General features: G+C 54.5%; 1 long non-coding RNA gene across 1 annotated transcript; it reads right to left on the bottom strand.

Moving 5' to 3' along the window:
- Positions 1-19,401: 19,401 nt before the first annotated feature.
- LOC115302901 lies at positions 19,402-20,301 on the bottom strand. The gene is made up of 2 exons (XR_003913704.1): positions 20,034-20,301; positions 19,402-19,663 (listed from the first exon to the last, which is right to left on the bottom strand). It is a non-coding gene; the product is annotated as an uncharacterized LOC115302901 (long non-coding RNA).
- Between the last annotated feature and the right edge of the window lie 2,445 nt (positions 20,302-22,746).

Here is a 22,746-nt window from a genome sequence, read left to right as displayed (position 1 = left end):
TGCAGCTGCGCGGGGCAGGCGAGGTGAGCGCCTCGTCGGGAAGAGACAGGGTCGAGGTTCCCAGGGGCCTTCAAGTGCTGCTATAGATCCCACAGATTTCCTTGCATGTTTGAGCTGCTTGTCTGAATGGAACAGCACGAGGAGAACAGCCTTTGCCCGTAGTGCTTCGTCTGCTCTGTACTTCTCTCAGGGTGGCCAGTGTCTTGACTTCTTGATCCTGCTTGAAAGCTGTTTGAGATGTGCAACTGCCACCCCGAGCACGTGACTGCAGCCCCGTGGTCTCTGGCATAAGATTATATAAGTTCATGTTCAATGTCGTTGATGCACAGAAGATAAAACGTGGCTGCCCTTAGTCTGTTCTGACGCGAGGTCATGGGTGTCCGTTGACACGTCGTGGAAAGCGGACAGGGTCCCCCGTGCAGCTGTGGCGCCTGCTGCCCCCGGGCCCAGCTCCATCCCTCCATCCACAACGTCCGTCCCCTTGTGTCCCGGAGGAAGGTGGCGGGGGTGGGGGTGGGGAGGGCTGGCTGTCAGTGTTCGGAGCAAGCGCTGACTGAGAAAACACACTGTCGCGGCCGGAAGCAGGAAGGGCCACTCGGTGAGAAGAAACGCTTCCTGAGAAACTTGACTAGGACCTATCAATTGTACCATTATGAAATGTATCACTTACAAAAACAAAGTTTAGATGCCTTTGCCTTTTGAGGGGAAAAGGGTGCTTTTTATTGTATAAAGCAGCGTCTCGTGTATTTTGATACACCGTTGTTTGAACTTCCGTCTTTAGCTGGTAGACTCAAATATCCTTGATTTTGGACGTTCGGATGTGTGGGGGAGGGGTCCGGGGAGACTCCTCTGGCCTCGGGAAAAAGCAAAATCTCCTTGTCTGGGTGACTGTAGAAAGCTCAGCCTGTAAGAACACTGTTTTTTCTGTCGAGGTTTTATTTCTGCTCTTTATTGAAGACAAACATTCACCAAAAAGGGGGGAGGGGAGTTTGAGAGAACCTAATTTTCTTTGACGAGAGTATTATTTCATATTTTGGCCTATTAAGGTTTTCCTAGTTAGTACTCCGATTCGCTGTGCTGATTGTTCAACTTCTAGATCATTCTATAGACACAACGTTTATCCTGTACCGAACCGGCCTCCAGAAGCACGACACTGACAATAAACCGGTGACTGTTTTTCTTCATAAAGTTCTGCGTTCGGCGTCCTCGCCTCCCAAAACGTGTCTGTACATCAGAAATGTCACTATTCCGAGTGTCTTTTTAGTGTATGGCTTCCTTTTAATATTGTACATACATTGTATCTTTGTTTTATGGTAATAAGTAATAAAAATGTAGACTTCATATTTTGTACAAAATGTCCTATGTACAGAATAAAAAAAGTTCATAGAAACAGCAAAAATAGGTAAGTGGCACAATTATTTTTCTTTAGAAGATCTCTGTAACTTTACGCTTTAGTGAAATGTTAAGTACCTACATATTTTTTAACATTTTGTAATTCAAAACTTTTTGTTTTGACATTGTTTATGAAGAGAAAACTTCATACACTTGCCATTTAATATGCTCTTTTATCTAATTTTAAAAAACTCTAAAAATGGTGTATTATATGGACTAAATAAAGAACATGTGAATTTTATTGCTCATCATGAAACTAAATTTAGCCACGGTGTGGGGCCCACTGGTCCTGCTCAACATCTACCGACTTTGCCCCCGGGTGAGGCGGCCACACCAGGGACGGCGGGGGGTCGGGCAGTGTGGAGCCCCCACTGCGGCGGCGTGTGCCGGGCTCCCCTGGGCCCGACCCGGGGGCTCCGTTCTCTTCCGCAGGGGGACAGGGCACGGTGCTCTTCGCCCCCACCTCCCCTCTCCCCTTTGAGAAGGCAAACGGAGGTCACAACACGGTCTCTAGAAATGGAGTCATCTGAGCCCAAATTGTGATGTTTAAATGATTCTTGAAATTAATGTCTTGCAAACAGAATCGCTGAGAATCTGAGTTCGTTCGGGGCCTCAGCTGACTGCCCCCCCCTTCACGGGGATCGTCACTGGTCCCACCGAGGCTGTTCATGAAAAGTCAGCCAGCGGCCGAGAGTCCAGGGACTTCCTCAGGTCATTGCCACAAACCACCCCGGTCCGTGGCTCTGCTTGGTGGACATTCCGGCAGGTGCGTGGGGTCGCTCCTTCCCTCGTGTGGCACCCTTCCCGGTAAGAGCACAGAGTCGCCCCGGGGCCTGGGCATGCTGAGGGGGCCCGGTCCCGGCAGCCCGTGGCCGGTGCACACGGGGGAGTCCGGGGAACCACATGTACCCCGCTTCCGCCCCGGGGCGGGTACACCGTTCGGACACCCTACGCCTCGGGCCGTGTGGACTCGGGGAGGTCTGGTAACATCCTGGGGCGCAGGAGCCCCTGGGAGGCCCCAGGAAACGCACGCGTGCCCTGGTGGGAGTCCAGCTCCGTGTCACCGTTCTTGCACGGTGGCAGGTGATGGGGGCACCAGAAGTGTCTCCTTCCTGAGAACCCGAGCCTTCGTGCTGACGGGCTCACTTCCCATGAGCCACCAAATACCTGCCGGGGTCCACCCTCACTGACAGGAGGACACAGGCCCGCAGAGGCCAGGTCTCCTGCGCAGGGTCACACGGTACCGAGGGCAGCTGGGTTCCAGCCCACGCAGTGTGGCCCTGGGGTCCAGCCCCTCCCCTGAGGGTGGGGGTGGGGCTGGGAACACACGCCCGTCACTTCTAGAGCGAGGGACCCAGACACTGCCCAGCCCTGTGGCCCCTTCACACACACTTCAGAGGCCACTGTTTTTACATAGTTAAAGATGGTAACATTTGAACTACTTTAAAAACTCCAACACGTCATACCAACTTTCCACCCTTTGGAGACCACAACGACCATTAACTTCATGATGGGACTATAGGAACCTGTAAGTCTACCGGAACTTCAGCTCTAATATTTGTGGTTTTACGTAAGATTTCATCTCGAGACTGGGGGGGAGGGGGATGGATTTCACTATCAAAATCCACTTAGTTCAAAATCCACTAAGATTAACTCTTTCTAGGGAAGGAGGTGGAAGAGAAGAGGTTCTGCCCAGACTGTTCTAGCTCAGCATTGCCCTGTTCCGGCACGTTTGCATCCGTACGCCTTTCACGAAAGTTTTATGTAAATTCCACAGCACTTTTTGGGAGTGGAGGAAAGAATCTTTTTCTGAGACAGGGTGTGTGAGCAGGGGAGGGAGAGGAAGAGAGAGTCCTATGCTCAGCATGGAGCCCAACGCGGGGCTTAATCACAGGACCATGAGTGAGCTCACGACCTGAGCCGAACTCAGGAGTCGGACGCTTAACCGACTGAGCCCCCCAGGTGCCCCCTTCTGATCACCCCCAGTGCAGGGTAAATGTGGCTTCATGAAATGGCAAATGTAAATAGTAGTTTCTTTTGTTTTTTTAATTTTTTTAATGTTTGTTTATTTTTTGAGAGAGAGAGAGACAGGCACCCTGGGTGGCTCAGTCGGCTAAGCGTCTGACTTCAGCTCAGGTCATGATCTCACAGTTCATGGGTTCGAGCCCTACATCAGGCTCTGTGCTCACAGCTCAGAGCCCGGAGCCTGCTTCGGATTCTGTGTCTTTCTCTCTGCCCCTCCCCCACTCATGCTCTGTTTCTCTCTGTCTCGATAATAAATAAACATCAAAAACAAAATGTTTTTAAAAAGAGAGAGACAGAACATGGGCAGGAAGGGGGCAGGCTCCAGGCTCCGCGCTGTCAGCACAGAGCCCAACGCGGGGCTCAAACCCGTGAGCTGCAAGATCATGACCTGAGCCAAAGTCGGATGCTTCACCTACTGAGCCCAATAGTAGTTTCTTTTGTAATTCCAAACTCAAAACGGTTGGCAATACTGCGTCATCCCACCCCCCAAGGAAAGTTTTAATGATATGACAACGTGATCTGCCCCCTGACCTATGAAATCCCGAATTCTAGGAATTCAAAGCCCCTGTTTTACAGAAAATGAAGTAGACTCAGGGAGAGGAGAGCCCTTGACTAGTGAGTGCTGGAACGCAGCGGCTTGGGCGTGTTTAGAGAGAGTTGTGTGTTTATGGGCAGTCCTTCACGCTGCCTGTCGCTGCATTATTTCCAGGCTCTGGATTTTTTTTAATGTCTCTAGGAAACGCAAATTCGAAAGATTTATTTGAGGTAGGTGGTGAGCCTCTTACGGAAACATTTTTACTTTGTGAAGTAAAAGTTTAGATATTCCCTGAAGAGAAAATGTTTCCCGTATTAAAATCTAAGTTTTAGGGCACCTGAGTGGCTCAGTCGGTTGGGTGCCAGACTTCAGGTCATGATCTCATAGTTTATGGGTTTGGGCCCCACATTGGACCCTGTGCTGACAGCTCGGAGCCTGGAGCCTGTTTTGGATTCTGAGTCTCCCTCACTCTCTGGCCCTCCCCTTCTTGCACTCTCTCTCTCCCTCTCTCTCAAAAATAAGTAAGCATTAAAAACAATTTTTAGTAAACAAAATAAAATCTAAGTTTCTCAAGGCCCCTGGGTGGCTCTCAGTTGAGTGTCTGACGGCAGCTCAGGTAGTGATCTCACAGTTTGTGGGTTCAAGCCTCACATCGGCTCTGTGCTGACAGAGCCTGCAGCCTGCTTGGGATTCTGTGTCTCCCTCTCTCTCTGCCCCTCCCCCACTAGCTCACTCACTTGTGTGCGCTCTCTCTCTCAATAATAAACATTTTTTAAAAAAAGAATTCAGTGCAGGGAGTTGATAAGATCAGAGGTGACAGGTGACACCGAAGTCCCCCAGGTAGGACATGAGCTGGGGGTGGGGAGCACATGCAGAATGAGGAGCAGCTCCGAGGCACGGAACCCCTGTAGGTGTGAGGCCCCCACTACTGCTCGGACTGGGGGGTCTGGGCACGCGCTGAGCACTGCCGAGACCCCCGAGTGCCGTCCACGCCGCCGCACTAGGGAGCTGGGCCGCAGTGGCAGCTGGAGAGACGCAGGTGCCCCGGGCCAGAGTGCCGAGAGTTACGTGGTCCTGAAGACGGGGCGCACCGGGTATGTGCTTGGCGCGTTGGGGGTCGTTACCGCTGCCGGTCTTCGCACTGAGGCTGGAAGGCAGCCAGAGGGCTCAGGAATCAGAGGCATGAGTGATTTGCCCAGGGTCGTGCATCTGTCACCAGCACATAGCAAAGCTACCGAAGCCCAACACGGCGCTGCAGGAGTGCGACCACTGTCACCTGCTACCCACCACGGGCAGCAGGGCTCTTCCTAGGGCTGAGTCAGAACACAGGAAAGAGAAGCAGTGGCAGGCGGCTCGGGCTGGTGGTCCCCTTCAACGCGATGCATCGGGTTCATTCACTCGATAAACATTTCTTTTGTGGAGCACCTCTTCAGCTTGCGGCAGAGACCGGGGTCGAAGAGATCATGGAACACGGTACAGAGCTGGTGGGGCCGGGAGGCATCCAGCCCAGCCCGCCAGGGCCCCCAGAGGGCGCGCTTCCTAACCTGACCTAACCAGGGGCAGCTGGGCCAGGAGGGAGGGCCCCCCACTTCGCAGCCAGAAAGCGTGGGGGCAGGGGAGAGGGAGCACAGGACCCCCAGAGGGAGGGGCCCGTCCACCATGCATGCTGCGTCTGACATTCCAGGCAGGGCAGAGCAGAGACTGAGGGGTGGGGAGCGAGAGCAGGGCTGTCATCCTGTGGCCACCTGGCCCTAAGCATGGCCGACGCACGACCAGCTACATCAGAGCGTTTACTGTGCACCTACTATGCGCTCCTGGAACTTATTTCCCGGTGGGGAAAGGCAGACAAGAAGAAACCGTCAGAGGAACAGACCACCCACCTCTGATGGGGGTCGGGCGGCCTCCCCGAGGGCGGGGTGTCTAAGGGGGACCTGAACGGCAAGGAGCCAGGCTTGAGAGGCTGGGGGCAGCGGTGGAGGGCGTCCCAGCGGTGGAGGGCGTCCCGGCGGTGGAGGGCGGCCTGGCAGCAGAGGCAGGTGGAAGTCCAGGGCATCTCAGTAACAGTGGAGACAACCAGACCCCGTGTCCGGCCGCCCAAAGAGAGGCCTGGGAGGGGACGGGACGCTTTCTCGAGTGCTCGCTGAGTGGCCGCAGACCTCAATGGCAGCCTTCCCTCCTCACCACGGGGTCAAGGCTGAAGACCACAAAAATATGTATTGTTCAGATTGGCTTTTAAAAAAGGACGTTCTGTGCTATACTCTAAATTTTGTGTTTGTCTTCTGCTTATTTGAGAATCGAAATCTATTCTGGGCACAGCACCACACCTAAAATGAAGTGATCCAATGGAAGGGTGGGCAAAGATACGCCAAGGTAAGACAAATTAAAAGAAAACAAAGGTCGCAATTTTGATATTAAGGTGTAGTTCAGACCCAAAATATTATATGAGACACAAGAGGATGTTTTCCTACATTCACAATGAAGAAGGAGCACTGGTTAGCACTTGTGCCCCAGATGAGAAGTATTCCGAGGACTTAGGCATGTCTGGAGTATTCTGGAATAGTGCACTGATTTTACGAACATACATTTCCTTTTTTTCTTTTAGTTTTTTTCTTTTCCTTTGTAATGCTTAATTATTTTTGAGACACAGAACCCAAAGCAGGCTCCAGGCTCTGAGCTGTCAGCACAGAGCCCGACGCAGGGCTCAAACCAATGAACCATGAGATCATGACCTGAACTGAAGTTGGATGCTTCACCGACAAAAGCTAAGCCCCTCGCATGCCATGTTTCCTATTTTATTTATTTTTTGTTTTTTTAATTTATTTTTGAGATAGAGAGCATGAGCAAGGGAGGGTCAGAGAGAGAGGGAGACACAGGATCTAAAGACAGGCTCCAGGCTCTGAGCTGTCAGCACAGAGCCCAACACGGGGCTCAAACGCTGCCTGAAGAGACCACAAGCTCTGCAGTGACAGTGCCCGGACCTGTCCTGTTCCCCACGGTGCCTCCAGCCTCTAGCACTGTGCCTCCCCGAGCCAGCTCTTAGGCCCAGTCAATGTTTAATGGCAAGGTGAAAGAACACATGTCCAGCAGAGGAAAGGAGGTGATCCCAGCAGGGAGGAGTGCCATCGAAAGTTGTGTGCAGGTCACGTACCCCAATGTCTAGAGCGTGCTTTCAACAGCCAAATTATGGAAAGAGCCTAAACGTCCATCAGCTGATGAATGGATACAGACTGTGGTTAATGTATATGATGGCAATGAGAAAGAATGAAACCCTGCCATTTGCAACAACGTGGATGGATCTGGGGGGTATTATGCTGAGTAAAATAAGTCAGAGAAAGCAAATATCATATGACTTCACGCATTAGTGGAATTTGAGAAACTTAACAGAAGACCATGGGGGAAGGGAAGGGGAAACAAGAGTTTCAAAGAGAGAAGGAGGCAAACCGTAAGAGGCCCTTAAATACAGAGAACAAATTGCGCTTTGATGGGGGAAGCGAAGGGGAGGGGAAAATGAGTGATGGCCATGGAGGAGGGCACTTGTTGGGACGGGCACTGGGTGTTGTAAGTAAGTGATGAATCATGGGAATCTACTCCGGAAGCCAAGAGCACACTCTATACACCGCATGTTAGCCAACTTGGTGATAAATTATATATATATATAGTTTTTTAAAGTGTGCAGGTATAGGAAGCAGTCCCGTGGGACTAGACTGAGCTGGCGCAGAGGGTAGTCGGGAGAAATGAGGTTAGGACATTCTCTTCCGTGTAATAAGCACCCCTGACCACCTGCGGCAGGCCCTGGGCCCACAGAGCACACAGGCGGGCACAGCTGGGCCCTGATGGTCCCGTGAGGAGCCCCTCCTCTGGGGGTCTCGGCATTGGAATCTGATGGAAGTCCCCCCTCCCCCCATCAACACGAGCACCAAAACTGCCTAATATGCATATAATTCGAAGGGGTCACAGCCCCAGGAGCCCAGCCAAAGACGACGGCTGAAGTATCCCTCATCCAGCTGCAATGATAAAAATCAAATGAGTGCTCGGAGCACAGGTCAGGACATGACCGTGAGGAAGGAACGGAGGACACGGTGTCAGGGGCCGGGAAGGACAACGGTGGACGATCCCTGGGGCCACGTTAAGAAATTTGTCCCAGTCTCCCAAAACGGGACAAAAGTGAGGAGGCGAGCAAAAGTTTCAGGGCGAGGAGGGCCCTCATCTCACAGTCGGCTCGGAAAAATGACGCAAGCGGCACGCGAGGCCACCCTAAAACGCGACAGGCCCGCTCCCGCCCGGCGCACTGTTGGCGTTAGGGGCCAGCAGCCCGACTCCAGGTCTCGCGGGGAGCGAGATTCACGCGGATAACAGATTGGACGGGGAGGGGCGGACAGGGCTTCCGGCCTCGCGCAAAGTCCCGCCCCCTGGTCGCGACGGGCCAATCCCAAGGCCTCCCCGTTCTGGCCGCAGGGATTGGTCCCGGGGCTCACGTGACCTGACGGGCTTGGGGCACGTGACCGAACTGACTCTCGGACACGTGATCGCGGCGGTTTTGTTGGTTTGTGTATGGCGGGAGAGAGCTGGGGTCCTGGATCAGAACCCGGCATGGAGACCGCGGAGCCCTGAGGTGCGGTTGCCGGCCTCCGCACGCGGCCACTTGCTAAGCGAAGAGCCCGCCTCCTGGGCCTTCGGAGTGAGCTGAGCGCCCTCAGTGCCTTCGCCTGTGAAATGGCCCCAGGGTCACGCAGGGAACAGCGTGGCCCGCGGCCCGCGGGAGGCAGCGTGGACGTGCAGGGCCGTGTGAAGCAGGGCGGTGGCCTGAAGGGGAACCGGGAGTCCCAGAGCGCTGACCGTGGGTGAGGTTGTTGAGCAGGGCAGAGCCTCTGCCCCTGGCTGACTTCCGCCCAGGAGTGGCCACTCGGCTTTCGCTGCGGCCTGTGAAACCAGGTACGGCGGGGCGAGTGTGCAGATCGGATCGGCCTTGTTCAGTTCCCCAGCGGCCGGCACCCCAGCCGGCAGCGCGAAGGAGCTCTGAGCAGCTGTAGGAAATGGGAAACCCTTGTCGACTGAGGTGGGCCCAGAAAGGAAGTTTCTAGCAAAGAGTGGATTCTTTTAAAGCGAGGCCACCGTCTTCTGGCGAGAGACAGGGGTCTGTCAGGCAGCTAGCCTCACTAGTGCTAACCAGGTAGTCCCAGCTGACTAGTTAAGGTAGGTCCCATTCCTGCGAGGGGCTGACACCGCAGTTGGGTTACAAATGAAGCCTTGGATTGCTGACAAAAGGCTTAGCACACGTGGCTCCATTTGGGGCCTTTTGTTTCTTTTTTAACGATGCCGAGACTTGACAACAGCAGCGGGGGGTCGAGGGGTCCGTAGTGTGCCTGAGGCCGGAAGTCGGGACAGACAGCAGAGGCTTTGGGGCCTGGAAGTGGAGCAGCCCGGGTTGAACCTAGACGTCAGCCTAAGCACCCTGCAGACCCTCAGCCAGCTGCTCTTGCCCCCTGAGAACTGAGAGTGGGTGAGCCACGAGAGCACCCCCTCTCTGTGCCGTTTGGAGTCACCCGAGCCTCGATGACTCTCCCTTACTCACCTATGTTTGCTCAGGATACTGGTGACCCTGGAGGGCGGGGCCAGCTGCTTCCCAATGTCCCCTCCTGACTGGGGCACAACGGGCTGGTGTCTCAAGCCCATTCCACGTGGGACACGGGGGTCTCCGGCAGAGCTGGGAAGAGAGGCGCCTGGGGGCCAGACCTGGAAGGGGGGCGGGAGAAATGTGCGAAGGCCCCAAGGGAACCGCCCGCAGTGTGATCTATTGGGTTCAACAAATATGCATCCAACACCCGCGGGCTCCCAGGCCCTCCTCCAGGCACTGCGCATCTAGCATTAAACAAAAGAGGTAGAAACCCTCGGCCTTCTAGAACTTTCCTTCCAGTGCAGGAAAGAGACCCAGTGATGCAGGCTACTGGGAAAAACCGAAACTGAGAGAGGGTCTAGGAGGAGGGGACACCTTTATCGGAGGGGCAGGGGGGGGCTTACGGAGAAGCAGACTTTGAAGGAAGCGAGGGAAGAGCACCCAGCACGTGCGAGGGTCCTGAGGTGGGTGGGAGCCTGCAGCGGAGTGTGGGTTTGAGGAGTAGGCAGTCGTCAGAGGGAATGGGTGGCCACACACAGGACTCGGGGTTGTAATGGGGTAAGGCCCCCCGCAGTGGTGCGGGACAGGCTCCGCCCTCACGTGAGCATCTTTGCTGTTCTCACAAGGGGGACACCCTCCCGGAAGATGAAGGCATTATGCCCTCTGTCCCCAAACCACAGTGGCGTCTCATCTTCACCCAGGACGGGCAGCAGCCCTCTTCTTTCCTCTTGATTCCCCATCCCAGACTCCCACTCCAGGCTGTGAATCTTCACGGGCAAGGCCTGGCGCTCACCCGTCTGTCTCCTCTGCATGGTCGGTGGCCCAGGGGTCTGAGCTCCGAGGCTGCCGCGCACGGAGTGCACGTGCTCAGGTGGCCAGTGAGCCAAAGTCCACGCGGGGTGTCCTAACGACGCGCAGAGCTGTGCCGTCAGAGGCTCGACAGGGATGGCTCAGCCCAGAGGTTGCAGGAGGCCTATGCAGCACCCCCAGAAGGGAGTCAGCTTTCGTCCTGGGCACCCCACCTGGCACTCGTGTCCCCAGCCCTGAAGTGGGGCCGTATTTCCATCATCAGCCCCAGTGTCCAGAAAACCAGGCATTCCCAGGTCTCAGAACCGGCGATCTGGGATGGAGCGCCTGGGCAGCTGAGTCCTGGAGCGTCCGACTCTTCGGTTTGAGCTCAGGTCGTGATCTCGTGTTTTCATGAGTCGGGATTTTCTCAATCTCTCTCTCTCTCTCCCTCTCCCTCTCTCTCTCTCTCTCTCTCTCTCTCTCTCTCTCTCTCTCTGCTCCTCCCTTGCTCATGCAGTCTCTGTCTCTCAAAACAAATAAAATAAATAAACTTTAAAAAAGGAAAACAAGCTTGTGGTCTGGGAGCATAACCAAGATGCTGGAACCACGGGCTAAAGTAAGGTCCCACAACCAACGCGGGCTAGAACTCACGACCCTGAGATCAAGAGTCAGACGCTCTACTGACTGAGCCAGCCAGGCACCCCGATACATTATTATTTACTCAAGTCCATAGTTCAGATTTTCTTAGTTTTTCCTTGATGTCCTTTTTTGGCGCCAGGAGCCTATCAAGGCCCCATGTGACATGAAGATGTGCACCTACTTCCCTCTGAAGGTGCATTATTAAAGTAGCACATAACTGCTGACCTTAACCTTGGCTTGAAGTCTGAGTAAACGCTAGGGCTGCTGCCAGGGGCCGCGTTTAGGGTTTTGGTATTCTGCCTGACAGCTGGCAGCTGAGTGGGGCGCTGCGTCCTTTGCAAAAAGGACATGGAGGAGAAGCCCCACCATCCAGACTGTCCCTTCCCAGAACCATCCCTTGGGCTGGGCGTTGAGGGGGGGCGGTACGGTTTAGTGGGTTACGGATTTCTCTTTGGGATGATGAAGACATTCTGGACATGGGTGGTGCTGAGGGCTGCATACATTTACAAATGTCCTTAATGCCCCTGCTTGCACACTTGAGAATGGCCCAAACGGGGGCGCCTGGGGGCTCAGTCGGTTAAGTGTCCGACTTCGGCTCAGGTCATGACCTCACTTGTCTGTATGTTCGAGTCCCGTGTCAGGTTCTGTGCTGACAGCTCAGAGCCTGGAGCCCACTTCGGATTCTGTGTCTCCCTCTCTCCCTCTGCCCCTCCCCTACTCATGTGCTGTCTGTCTCTCAAAAATGAATAAACATTAAAAAAATAAAAATGAAAGAAACCAAAACCCCTGAAGTAACAGCCATGTTTATTAAACCCATGGCTCCAGGTTCTGGGCTCCCCAAGTAGCACCGCAGATCTCTGGCCCCACAGGGGCTGGGCATTCATGTTCCACCAAAAAGAGCCCCATAGCCAAGTAGCTTGGGAAATGTTGCACCTGCCACTGCCCCCAAAGGTTCGAAGAACCTCCTAGAAGGTCTGAAAAGTCCTGTCCTGAGGCAGCCGGCTAAGCTTTGTCCGACTCCATGATTCCTGATGCACGGCCGGCTCAGTCAGGAGAGCGTGCAGCTCTTGGCCTCGGAGTTGTGAGTTCGAGCCTCACACTGGGTGTGGAGATTACTTAAAATCTTACCACCTACATTCTAGGATGTTCAATATAGAGAAACGGCAGTTGATGTCAAACTTACAGGCTGACTGGCAATGCCAGGAGATGACAGCATCTGCTGTGATAAAATAACATCTGATAAACCATTTTATGTCCTGTCACTTTTAGGGTGAAGAAGGATTTTGTCTCGTCCATAAAAATTAGACGTGTTCCCCTACCTGTGGCGAAGTGACCATTGCACTGAAGCTAAGCAAAGTCCTAACCTAGCCGGCCACTCTCCTGTGCCTTGCCCCTCACCAGACCCAGCGCACTCTGCTGGAAATGTTGGGTTGTCTCTGTAAAATGTTTACATTTACTCTTTGGAGTAAAGTAGGAGGTTCTTTCTCCAAAGTGCATAGTAGTGGGGGCTCCTGCCTGGCTCAGTCGGTTGAGCATCCAACTCTTGTTTGGGTCTGGTCATAATCCTACTGTGTCTTGAGGGGTCAGGTCATAATCCTACTGGGATGAGATCAGGTCCCACATCGGGCTCTGCACTGACAGCACAGAGTCCGCTTGGGATTCTTTCTCCCTCCCTCTCCTCCCCTGCTTATGTGCGCTCTCTCAAAATAAATTTTGAGAACACTTAAATGCTTGACCTGAGCAGGGTTTTTGGATGGACATATATGGTTGTGTTGGGCCAGCTGTAAGCTTCCCTCAGCAAGAAGGAAGGAGATTCAGCCTCTGCCCATCCCGCAGTCCTAGAACGAAGATCCTATGGAAATAAATGAAACTGAATAAATATTGCCCAGAGCCGGCTCCGCTTGTGGCGTGGCGCCGCCCTGCCCGACAAGGAGGGAAGTCAGCTAGGGCAGCAGGCAGCTGCAGCACTGTGGAGGAGAGGACCAGGGCCATGGCCAGGACCAGGAGCCCACGAGTTCCGGGAGCACCTGGGGCTGGGACTGCAATTACAGGGAGCAGCCACTAGGTGTCAGCACACCCATGGTTTGTGCCCTGCCCGGCAGGCTGACCTTGCCACGTTTCTGGGTGGATGCTCAGAGATCTCACCCCCTGAGATTTATAGATGGAAAACCAAAGCTCACTAGTCAACATCTCACCTGTGCTTGGTGCTACACCGGGGACAGGAGAGACGGCGGAACAGGGCCCGGCCTACGCACTTCTGGAGGTTATAAATCTCTAGGCACAGGAGCGCTTGGCTGGCTCAGTCGGTTAAGCATCCGACTCTTGATGTCAGCTCAGGCCATGATCTCATGGTCTGTGAGTTCAAGCCCTGAGTCAGGCCCTCTGCTGGCTCTCTCTCAAAATAAATATATAAACTTAAAAAAGTCTCTAGGCACAGGTAGTATCCGAGTTTGAACCCCTGCTCCACATCTTTGTACCTATGAGGTCTTAAGCAAGTTCCCTCTGCCACTGAGCCTCCTGTCTAACCTACCGCCGGTGCTGTGAGTGTGGCCATTAGAGCAGGCCAGCCCATCGTGATGGCTCGGGCTGCTGTCACAGGCATGGCTCTCCAGCCACAGATGGGTGGGCAGCCACTGCCACTGCCTCCATATCTGTGACAGCTTGATTTCTGCCCCAAGCCCCCGTTCTGCGATTCTGTGGGCATTTTCATGACCATCAGTTTCCGAGTCCTGCCCCCTTCCTAAGTCAGGACTCCTGCAGGGGTGGGGCGCTGTGGGGGAGCCTGCTGCCACTGGTTAACTGTCCACACTGGCTATTGCAGACCCCTCCCCCGGTCCCACACTCAGCGCAATCCCCAGCCTCACTGGGCATGTGGCCCTCTGTAGCCAGCTCGCCTGGCATTGTCACCTGGGTGCCAGATCCCTCCTGCTTTGCTCTCTGGGGACGGGAGGCAGCAGGCCTGGGACCCCCTCACCTGCCTCTCCTCCCCCCCAGATCAGGGGAACCTCCCTGTGGTCCAAGATGCTTCGTCAACCCTGCTTCTCCGTGACACCTCGCCCAAAGGGACACATCGGTTCTGCCTCAGTCCTCCATTCCCGGCTGTTGTCTGAGGGCTTGGCTTTGTGTGTGCGGCGGCGGGGAGGGGAGGTACCGAGTGCACAAGACCCCCAGGCACAAGACCCCTAGGCACCTTGTGCTTCAATCCTCGGACTGCAGGTCCGGGGCCAGCTCCTCCTTGAATGCAGAAAAGGGACGGCAAGGTGGGAAGGGGAGGTTGGAAATGTCACTACAGGCAGCCCCTGCTCTGCATGGTTCCGAGGCGCAGAAACTTCAGTTACTATGGTCTAGGAAAATAACCTCAGTCCCCCAACAACACAGTTCGCGCGTCGGTGACCCTGTGTGTTAACTGAGCCCCTGCCCCAGGTACAGACTCTGTGAGCCCACCCGCCTGCAGATCGCTACATAAACAACGGCCGCGCCTCCCGATCAGGGCCCAGCCGGCGCTTCCCTCAGAGCCGGGGGTGGCCGGCCACCGTGTGTTACTCAGCGCCCGCGCACCAGCCAAGTGAGGAGGCCTCCTTCCGTGCCGGACACACTTGGCATTTCACGAAAGCACGTCACCGAAGCAGGGAGTCGGCCGACACAGGCGAGAGCAGCAGGGACAGGCAGCGGGGACACTGGAGGGCTCACTGGGATGCAGCAGCGTCGGGTCCAGAAGAGAGCGCCGCGGAGGGCGCGTGGACACCCCGGCCAGAGGGGTCTGGGGAGGGTAACTAGATGAGAAGCATCATGTCCCCAGGAAGTGACACCGGCCAAGAGCCCATGCTGACAGAGCCCCTAGACACACTTCGCATCACTCTGAGCGCAAAGGCAGAGCCGGAAGCTGATCCCGATGCAGAAGGGACAGTGACAACTGACAACGGTCCAGAAAAGACGCTCGCGGCACGTCCCAAGGCACACAGCGGAAGGGGCGCGCTGCTCATACTGTTCCTGGTAAGTTTTTCCTTAAAATCACGGTTAAATACACATAATTTGTTTATTGTTTTATTTAAACGTTTCCATTTATTGAGAGACAGACACAGAACGCAAGCAGGGGAGGGTCAGAGAGAGAGGGAGACACAGAATCCGAAGCAGGCTCCAGGTTCTGAGCTGTCCGCACAGAGCCCGACGCGGGGCTCAAACCCACAGACCATGAGATCATGACCTGAGCCTAAGTTTGAGCCACCCAGGTACCCCAAATACATGGTTTAAAATCTATGACCGTGGTCACTTCCAAGTGCACGGTCTGTGGCATCAGGTGCCACGCACACAGGACGGCTCCGGGAACTCGCGTGGACGTTGTTGCAGAGGTGCTCATCTCCTCTGGGTCGTTCTGATTTTAGTATCAAACAAGGAAAGAACCATGTTCATTCATTCTCGATGTCCCTGAAGGTTGGAGCGTCCTCAGGAAAGATTAGCTTTACTGTTTTTATTTGCCCACATATTTCTAACCAACGAGAAAGCTTCTCATGTTTAGGAGATCATGAAAGTCATACTTTTCCTGCTGATTTTTTTTCTTTCCACATGACCGCTTAAAAACGATTTTATTGGGGCACCTGGGTGGCTCAGTTCGTTAACTGTCCAGCTCTTGATTTTGGCTCAGGTCGTGGTCTCTCGGTTTGTGAGACTGAGCCCCGCGTCGGGCTCTGTGCTGACAGCGTGGAGCCTGTTTGGGATCCTCCCTCCCTTTCTCTGTCTCTCCACCCCCCTACCCCCCAATAAGTAAATAAACTTTTAAATAAAATAAAAACAATCTTTATTGAGATAAAATTCACCTAACACAGAATTCACCAAACTTTGGTGGTTTCTGGTGGACTCGCCCTACCCTCCAACTGTCAAGGCTGCCTTGCAGGAGGCCGGCTCGCAGAAGCACGCTCACGGCGCCGTGCCCCCTCCCAGCCCCGGGAGGCTGCTGGCGGCCTCTTGTGCCCTTGTTTGTGGGTCTGTCACTCCAGTCTCCACCTCTGTCCTCACACGGCGCTCTCCCTGTGTGGGTCTGGGTGTCTGAGTCCACTTCTCCCTCTTCCTGTAAGGACCCCAGTCACTGGATTTAGGGCCCACCCTCATCCAGAATGACCTCACTGCAACTTGGTGACATCTGCAGAGACCCACTGTCCAAGTAAGGTCACATTCACAAGGACCACGTGTTAGGACTTCAACATGTCTTTTGGGGGACATGCTTCAACCCAAACAGGTGGCCTCCCAGATCCCCAGAGAGCCCATCAAGTGACTCCTCACAAGGACACATCTAGAACTCTGTATTTGTGTCGCCTCTTCTCAAAGCCTTGAGGAAATGAAGGGATGCTTTCTGGCTCCATCGTGATCACAAATGGAGACAAACTGCAAAGGCCTGAGTCAACCTGCAGATTAACATGCAGGTGTGACACGTGGGCGCGGAGCGCCCCTTTGTAACGTTACGGAATTAAGCTGTGATGCGGGGCGGCTGGGGGCTCAGTCGGTTGGGCATCTGGCTTCGGCTCAGGTCACGATCTCACGGTTCATGAGTTCAAGCCCCGTGTCCGGCTCTGTGCTGACGGCTCGGAGCCTGGAGCTGCTTCGGATTCTGTGCCTCCCTCACTCTCTGCCCCTCCCTGCTCACACTGTCTGTCTCTGTCTCTTAAAATTGAATAGGCGTTAAAAAATTTAAAAATAAATAAATAAACTTTGACAGTTTCTTTTATTTTTTTTTTAATGTTTATTTTTGAGAGACAGACAGAGGCAGCGCGAGCAGGGGAGGGCCAGAGAGAGAGGAAGACACAGAATCTGAAGCAGGCTCCAGGCTCTGAGCTGTCAGCACAGCGCCTGACGTGGGGCTCAAACCCACAAACCGTGAGATCATGACCTGAGCTGAAGCTGGACGCTTAACCGACTGAGCCCCCCAGGCGCCCCCAACTTTGAAGTTTCTTTACGATTAGGCTTTGATGTGTAGGTAACTTACTTGCTGAGTGATTTTCTTTTTAGTTTGTTTTTAGAATCACCTTGTAATTCATCTGGAGAGAACAGAAGTGTTCTGTTTGGTTACGCGTGCCCCCGTGGTGTATCCCGCACCTACAGCAAGCATGACACCGTTCCAAGGCACAGATGCTAAGATCTGCCGTTACCAGGAGAAAGTCCTTGACCTCAGGGACTGCATTCTAGTCAGGGGCACCGAGCACGAGTGAGGAGGGCGGATGTGCGCTGAGCAGAGAACGTGCCCTGACGACCGCGAAGGGGCGAGTGGTGGGGCCGAGGGTCACACTTGGGCAGAAGGCTGATGAAGAGGAGTGACCCTTCAAGACTCTGGAGAAAGAGCATTCTAGAACAAGGAAAGACCCTCAGGCTGCGGCGTCCTTGGTGCCATCGGGGACGACAAGGTCAGCACATCAAGGCGGACAGAGAGACGGGATGAGTTTGAGGGGCAGGCCAAGGGCGGGTTTCCCCGTAAGTGGGATGTGAAGCCTCAGAAAACCCGTCGCTCTGACCTGTGTTCACACAGATGTCCCTGAGGCAGGTGGCTCTCTAGCAGGGGAGGGCCAGAGGGGCTGAATGAGAGCCCATAGCACCGCAGTGCGGCAGGAAAGGAAGAGGTCAGATTCCGGAGATGTCTGGGGAGAATGGCAGAGTTGGCTGTCGGGCCAGAGGGGACATCAGGGAACAGGAGAGGCACCAAGGGACACTCCGGGCACGGGGTGAGGCGGCGGTGTTGGCTGAGATGGGGGCTCTGGGGAAGGAAGGATTCCGTCTGGACAACGAACAGGTAGGAAAATAGAAACAGGCCAAGATGGTGACTTCATCCATCCAGGTCAATAATCACCCCAAAGGAAGAACAGAGATTAGCAGGTAGGGTTTTTAGAGAGCAAAAACCAACTGTGTGCCGCCTATAAGAAACCCACTTCTGGGGCGCTGGGGGGCTCAGTCGGTTCAGCGTCCGGCTTCGGCTCAGGTCATGATCTCACAGTTCGTGGGTTCAAGCCCCATGTCAGGCTCTGTGCTGACAGCTTAGAGCCTGCAGCCTGCTTCGGATTCTGTGTCTCCCTCTCTCTTTGACCCTCCCCTGCTCACGCTGTCTCTCTCTCTCTCAAAAATAAATTAAAAAAAAATTTTTTTAAAGAAACCCCTTTTTAAGAAATGTTTATTTTTGAGAGAGCGCACATGTGAGTGGGGGAGGGGCAGAGAGAGGGGGACAGAGGATTTGACGGCTCTGTGGTAGAAGACTGAGCCCGATGTGGGGGTTGAACCACGAGATCACTCACCAGCCATGAACCATGAAATCATGACCTGAGCAGAAGTCAGACATTCGATGGCCTGGGCCCCAAGAAACCCACTTTAAATGCAAAGGCCCCAGCAGGTTAGAAGTACAGGAGGAAGGAAAATAAGCGATGATTAACACTGATCAAAGGGAAGCCAGAGTGGCCATGCTGAAGTCAAAGTAAATTACAGGGTAGATAACACTTCCAGGATGAGAGGGACATTTCAAAATGATAAAGGGGTCGATTCACGGAAAAGATACAACAGTGCTGGACGTTCACACATGAAAAAACAGAGCTTCAGTTTCATGAACCAAGAAACGGATTGAGTGGCAAGGAGAAAGAATAAAGCACAACTGTAATCTGACCTTTCAACACCTCTCTCAAGAATGGGTAGAAAATCAGTAAGGGGGCGCCAAGGTGGCTCAGTCGGTTGAAGGTCCGACTTTGGCTCATGTCTTGATCTCACAGTTCATGGGTTCGAGCCCTGCATCGGGCTCTGTGCTGACAGCTCAGAGCCTGGAGCCTGCTTCGGATTCTCTGTCTCCCCCCTCTCTGCCCCTCCCCTGCTTGCTCTCTCCCTCTCTCTATCAAAAATAAATCATCATTAAAATTGTTTTAAACAGTCAGTAAAGATGTAAAAGACCCGAACCACGCTTCCAGCCAACCTGGCCTGAATGTGGTGTTATTTCCTAGAACAGGAGCTAAATGGAGCTTCTAAGGTTGGGAGCTGCCAGTAGAGAGATGTGTCGAATGTCATGGGGTTGGGGGAGGTCACCTGGGGAGTGTTGTGGAACACAAAAGCTGTCTGCAGACGGGGCATTGGGCCACTGCTACCATTCGGGCTGTGGAAGAGGAGGGGAGACCAGCAAAGGAGGCCGAGCAGGAGTCGTGGGAGCCAGGAGGGCCGGGGAAGGGAAACGCGGAAGGGGAAGAGGCCGGGCTGTGTCTAAGCTGCCCAGCGGTCCAGCGAGATGGGAACTGAGGACCGATCCCTGATGTGCCCATGCGAAGGTCACCGATGACCTGGGGGGTGGCACTTGCCCAGGGATGTCAGGACGCTCTTGATCATTATGTGAGGCTGTCTCCACCCATGTTCATTTTCAAGGCATTTTGCTAAAGCACAAATATGGAGAGTTGCGGGCAGACACGGTGGCAGGGTTTTCTTTCTTTTTAAAGAAGGGATGCATTGGGGCAGGTTGGAAACCGCTGGGAAGGGTCAAGGAGGGAGAGGGCGAGCATCTGGGAGTCAGAATTCAGAAGTGATAATCCCTGAGAAGGGATGGGGGTCCAGGGTGCGCAGGGAGCCATGGCCTTGGTCGCGGACACAGGTCTCAGGTGAGAAAAGGGGTGGGATGCGTTGGAGGAGGAGCACCCACGGCAGCGTCCGGGGCCTCGGAGGACCTGTGGGGAGGACGGACCCCTCATCGTCTGTCCTTAGACCCAAACTTCTCTGACCTTCCCAGTGGGCGGTGGGATGCAAGCCAGGCCACAGGCTGGCATTCGCCTCTGGTCACTGCCATTGTTTGTTCTGTAGCCATGGGCAAGTGGCCCCGGTGACCTTGGGAATGTGAATCCGGTGGCTCCCCGGGGACCGCGGCGGACCGCGGCGCAGAGACTAGGGAGAGGCCTCCCGGGGCGCGGGGTCCCCGTGCACGCGCCTGTGCCCCCCTCCGCGCCACTAGGGGGCGCCAGGAGACCGCTTGCTGGGTCTGGGCGCGGCCCCGACCCCCACCCCACCCGCGACCGCGACCCACCAGGCTCCCAGCCTCACCTTGAGGCCCCCCGCACCGAACCCGGGCGGCGAAGGGGCGGGTCCCAGGCCCAGCTCACCCGAAGGTGCCCCGTGGCCTCCCCCTCCTCGGTGAGCGAAGGGCCGGCGCGGTGCGCGCTGCCCCCGGAACCGCGCGGCTTAAAACCGCTGGAAGGTCAAAATCCAAAGTATGCCCTGTGGACCGGCGGCTGCTGTCATCGCCAGCACCCGGTTCCAGGGGTACGCGTTGGTTCCACAGCCGTTAACCGAGCAGCCACGTTGGGCCGGGCCCTGCTGCATTCCGAGCACATGGAACGAAGGAAAGAATGGACAAGCCCAATATGGTATTTCGAGGGGAGAGGAGGGGCGACCCCAGGCGCAGAGCCCGCAGGTGCTGGGTCAGCGGGGCTTCCGGTGAGGGCTCGGTGCCACCCAGGGTTGGGAGAAGGAGAGAGAGAAGCAGGGGAGGGATCCAGGGTCGGGAGGAGAGAGGAGGCAGGGAAGGGAAGGTACTGAGCCCCCCGCTTGGGACCAAGGAGCCACCCAGTGCAGGTCTTTAAAGAGAGGGGTAGAGAAGGGACGCGACCTCCTCCGTGTAGACCGTTCATCCCTGATTTCCGATAAAATACAAGCCGCCTAGCAGCCACGGTCACCCCATCAACTTGGAACGAATTCTCTTTCCAACAGCTCCCCCCCCTACTGCCCGTTGAAAGCAGCTTCTACTGTAGTAGGACAGGGGAAAACCGAGCCGCCTCACGGAGGCAGCCGTGGGAGAAGCCAGGCTTGGGTGGAGCTCCCCCCCCACCGACCCCGGGGCTGCCCCTCCTCCTCTAACCCGCCCCCCCCCCGACCCAAAGACAGCTAGGAATTTAGTGGGGGCGGTGAGGGCGGGGCAGGGTCCCGTGCCAGGGGGCCAAAAGGGCATCTCAGAAGAAATCTCCTCCCCTTGTAGCCCTGGGGTCAGCCCAGGGGATAAGGAATTTGGAGTGCTTAGCACCCTGGGTACAGTAAGCACTCAATCAACATTGACCATTCTTATTATGCGTTAAACATAGCAAACATTTTATGAAACAGAAGTGCGAGCACTTTGGGTTTATGTATGAATCTTCGTTCCGATTTTTTCGATTTCCATCCTCTTGGAAATAAACACTTTTAATTTTGAACCTATCATACAGAGCTGCAACTCCGAAGCCTGCCGCTCCATTGCTCTGGCTCAGGGCCAGGCTGCAGATGCTTGAGTGTCTTGGAAGCCCAAGTGGCTGCATCTCCTGGGGTCTTCTGAATGGTGCTGACTCACGGTGAGCGCGTGAGCAGCCTCTCTCCATCTACCAGGTCACCGCTCGGTTTCTGGGTCTCAGATGGTGTGTGGCTAATTCAGAGTTTGCTAACCTGCACCTAATAGATTCCCCTCTTTATTCCTGTTCCTACCCCTAAAAGGACATGGGGGTGGGGGTGGGGTGCTGAGCAAAGTCCTTAGCATTGAGTAAGCATTCAGGATTAGCTTTGGTGGCATTATTATTATTTGTTACCATTATGATCACAGCACAAACTCATTGCAGTTTTTTATATTTTTCTGAAAGGCTTTCTAGATCTGTGTGGGCATATCACACAAGGGTGGACAGATGGAGGGCAGGTGGGTGGGGTATTACTCTGTTCCCTCTTCCACGACCTCCTTAGGGAAAAGAATCATCTGACCAGTGTCCATGTACCAGCAGCCCCTGGGGCTTGGCTGGGTAATTGAGCAAGGATAAGCATATATTGTATGTTTCCCCATTTTCCAAAGATGATTTGGGGGAATCAAATCATCCTATCATCATCCTACCAATCAGGACTCAGCTCTGTGACTGTGCACTCCGATATAAAAATAACACCTTTGGCTTCCCTTCCTCCAACCAATTTAGGAAGCAAGTTATGAGTTTGAACTTTGAAAAGCCAATTCATGTTCCTTAAAAGAAACTGTCATCTCAAACCAAGAAAGTGGGAAGCCGGGACTCTGGTCCTTATGTCATCTCCGCATAAGGGAGGAGTTCCAGGTAGATGGGAGCTGGGGGCGGGAGGGGGGGCGGGCTGGAGGGAGAGCCGGCAGCCATCTCAGCCCCTGCCTTATGAGGACCCAGATGCTGAGGCCCGTGGAATGACAGTGCCCGCCGGCTGCTAGCAGAGCAGCTCTGTTCTACATAGATGCTCTCACATAGGCCATCACCTGGGGGGAATTATTTTGTTATTAGCAGCCAGGACCCACACCAGCCTGGCTTTATCCCACCGTTCAGGTGTCACTTCCTGGCTTTACTATACATGGCCTCTGCAGCCGGGGCTTCGGCCGCAGCCTTCAGGCTCCGTCTTTGTAGAGGCTAGTCCCTCTGCGGGGAATAACCCCTTCCCAACCTCCCCTCTTTCCAGCCTAGCAATGTGACACGCCCCTCATCTCCTGCCCCTCTGAAAACGTCTTCCTCTCTACGTGCAGATCTAACACATATTTCATTTTTAGCACTTAACACATTGTAGTCATTCATTCGTTCAACGGAACACAGGTTAAATGCTTAGAGCAATGTCGATCACAAGCTAACTGCTCAAAAAAAAAGTTAGCTCTCGTCATTAACCCCATGCACTCGATATTTATGCAGTGCCTCAGGCTCTGTGCCGTTCGGCCACAGCAGCGAACAAGACACAGTCCCTGACCACCCCACGCCGCCCACGAGCCAAATCAAGTTCCCATCTTCAGGGTTTGAGATGC

This window comes from Suricata suricatta, chromosome 9 (assembly GCF_006229205.1).
Source record: "Suricata suricatta isolate VVHF042 chromosome 9, meerkat_22Aug2017_6uvM2_HiC, whole genome shotgun sequence".
Classification (NCBI taxonomy): domain Eukaryota; kingdom Metazoa; phylum Chordata; class Mammalia; order Carnivora; family Herpestidae; genus Suricata; species Suricata suricatta.
Note: the sequence above shows the minus strand (reverse complement) of the source record. Positions and strands in the feature narration are given on the sequence as shown.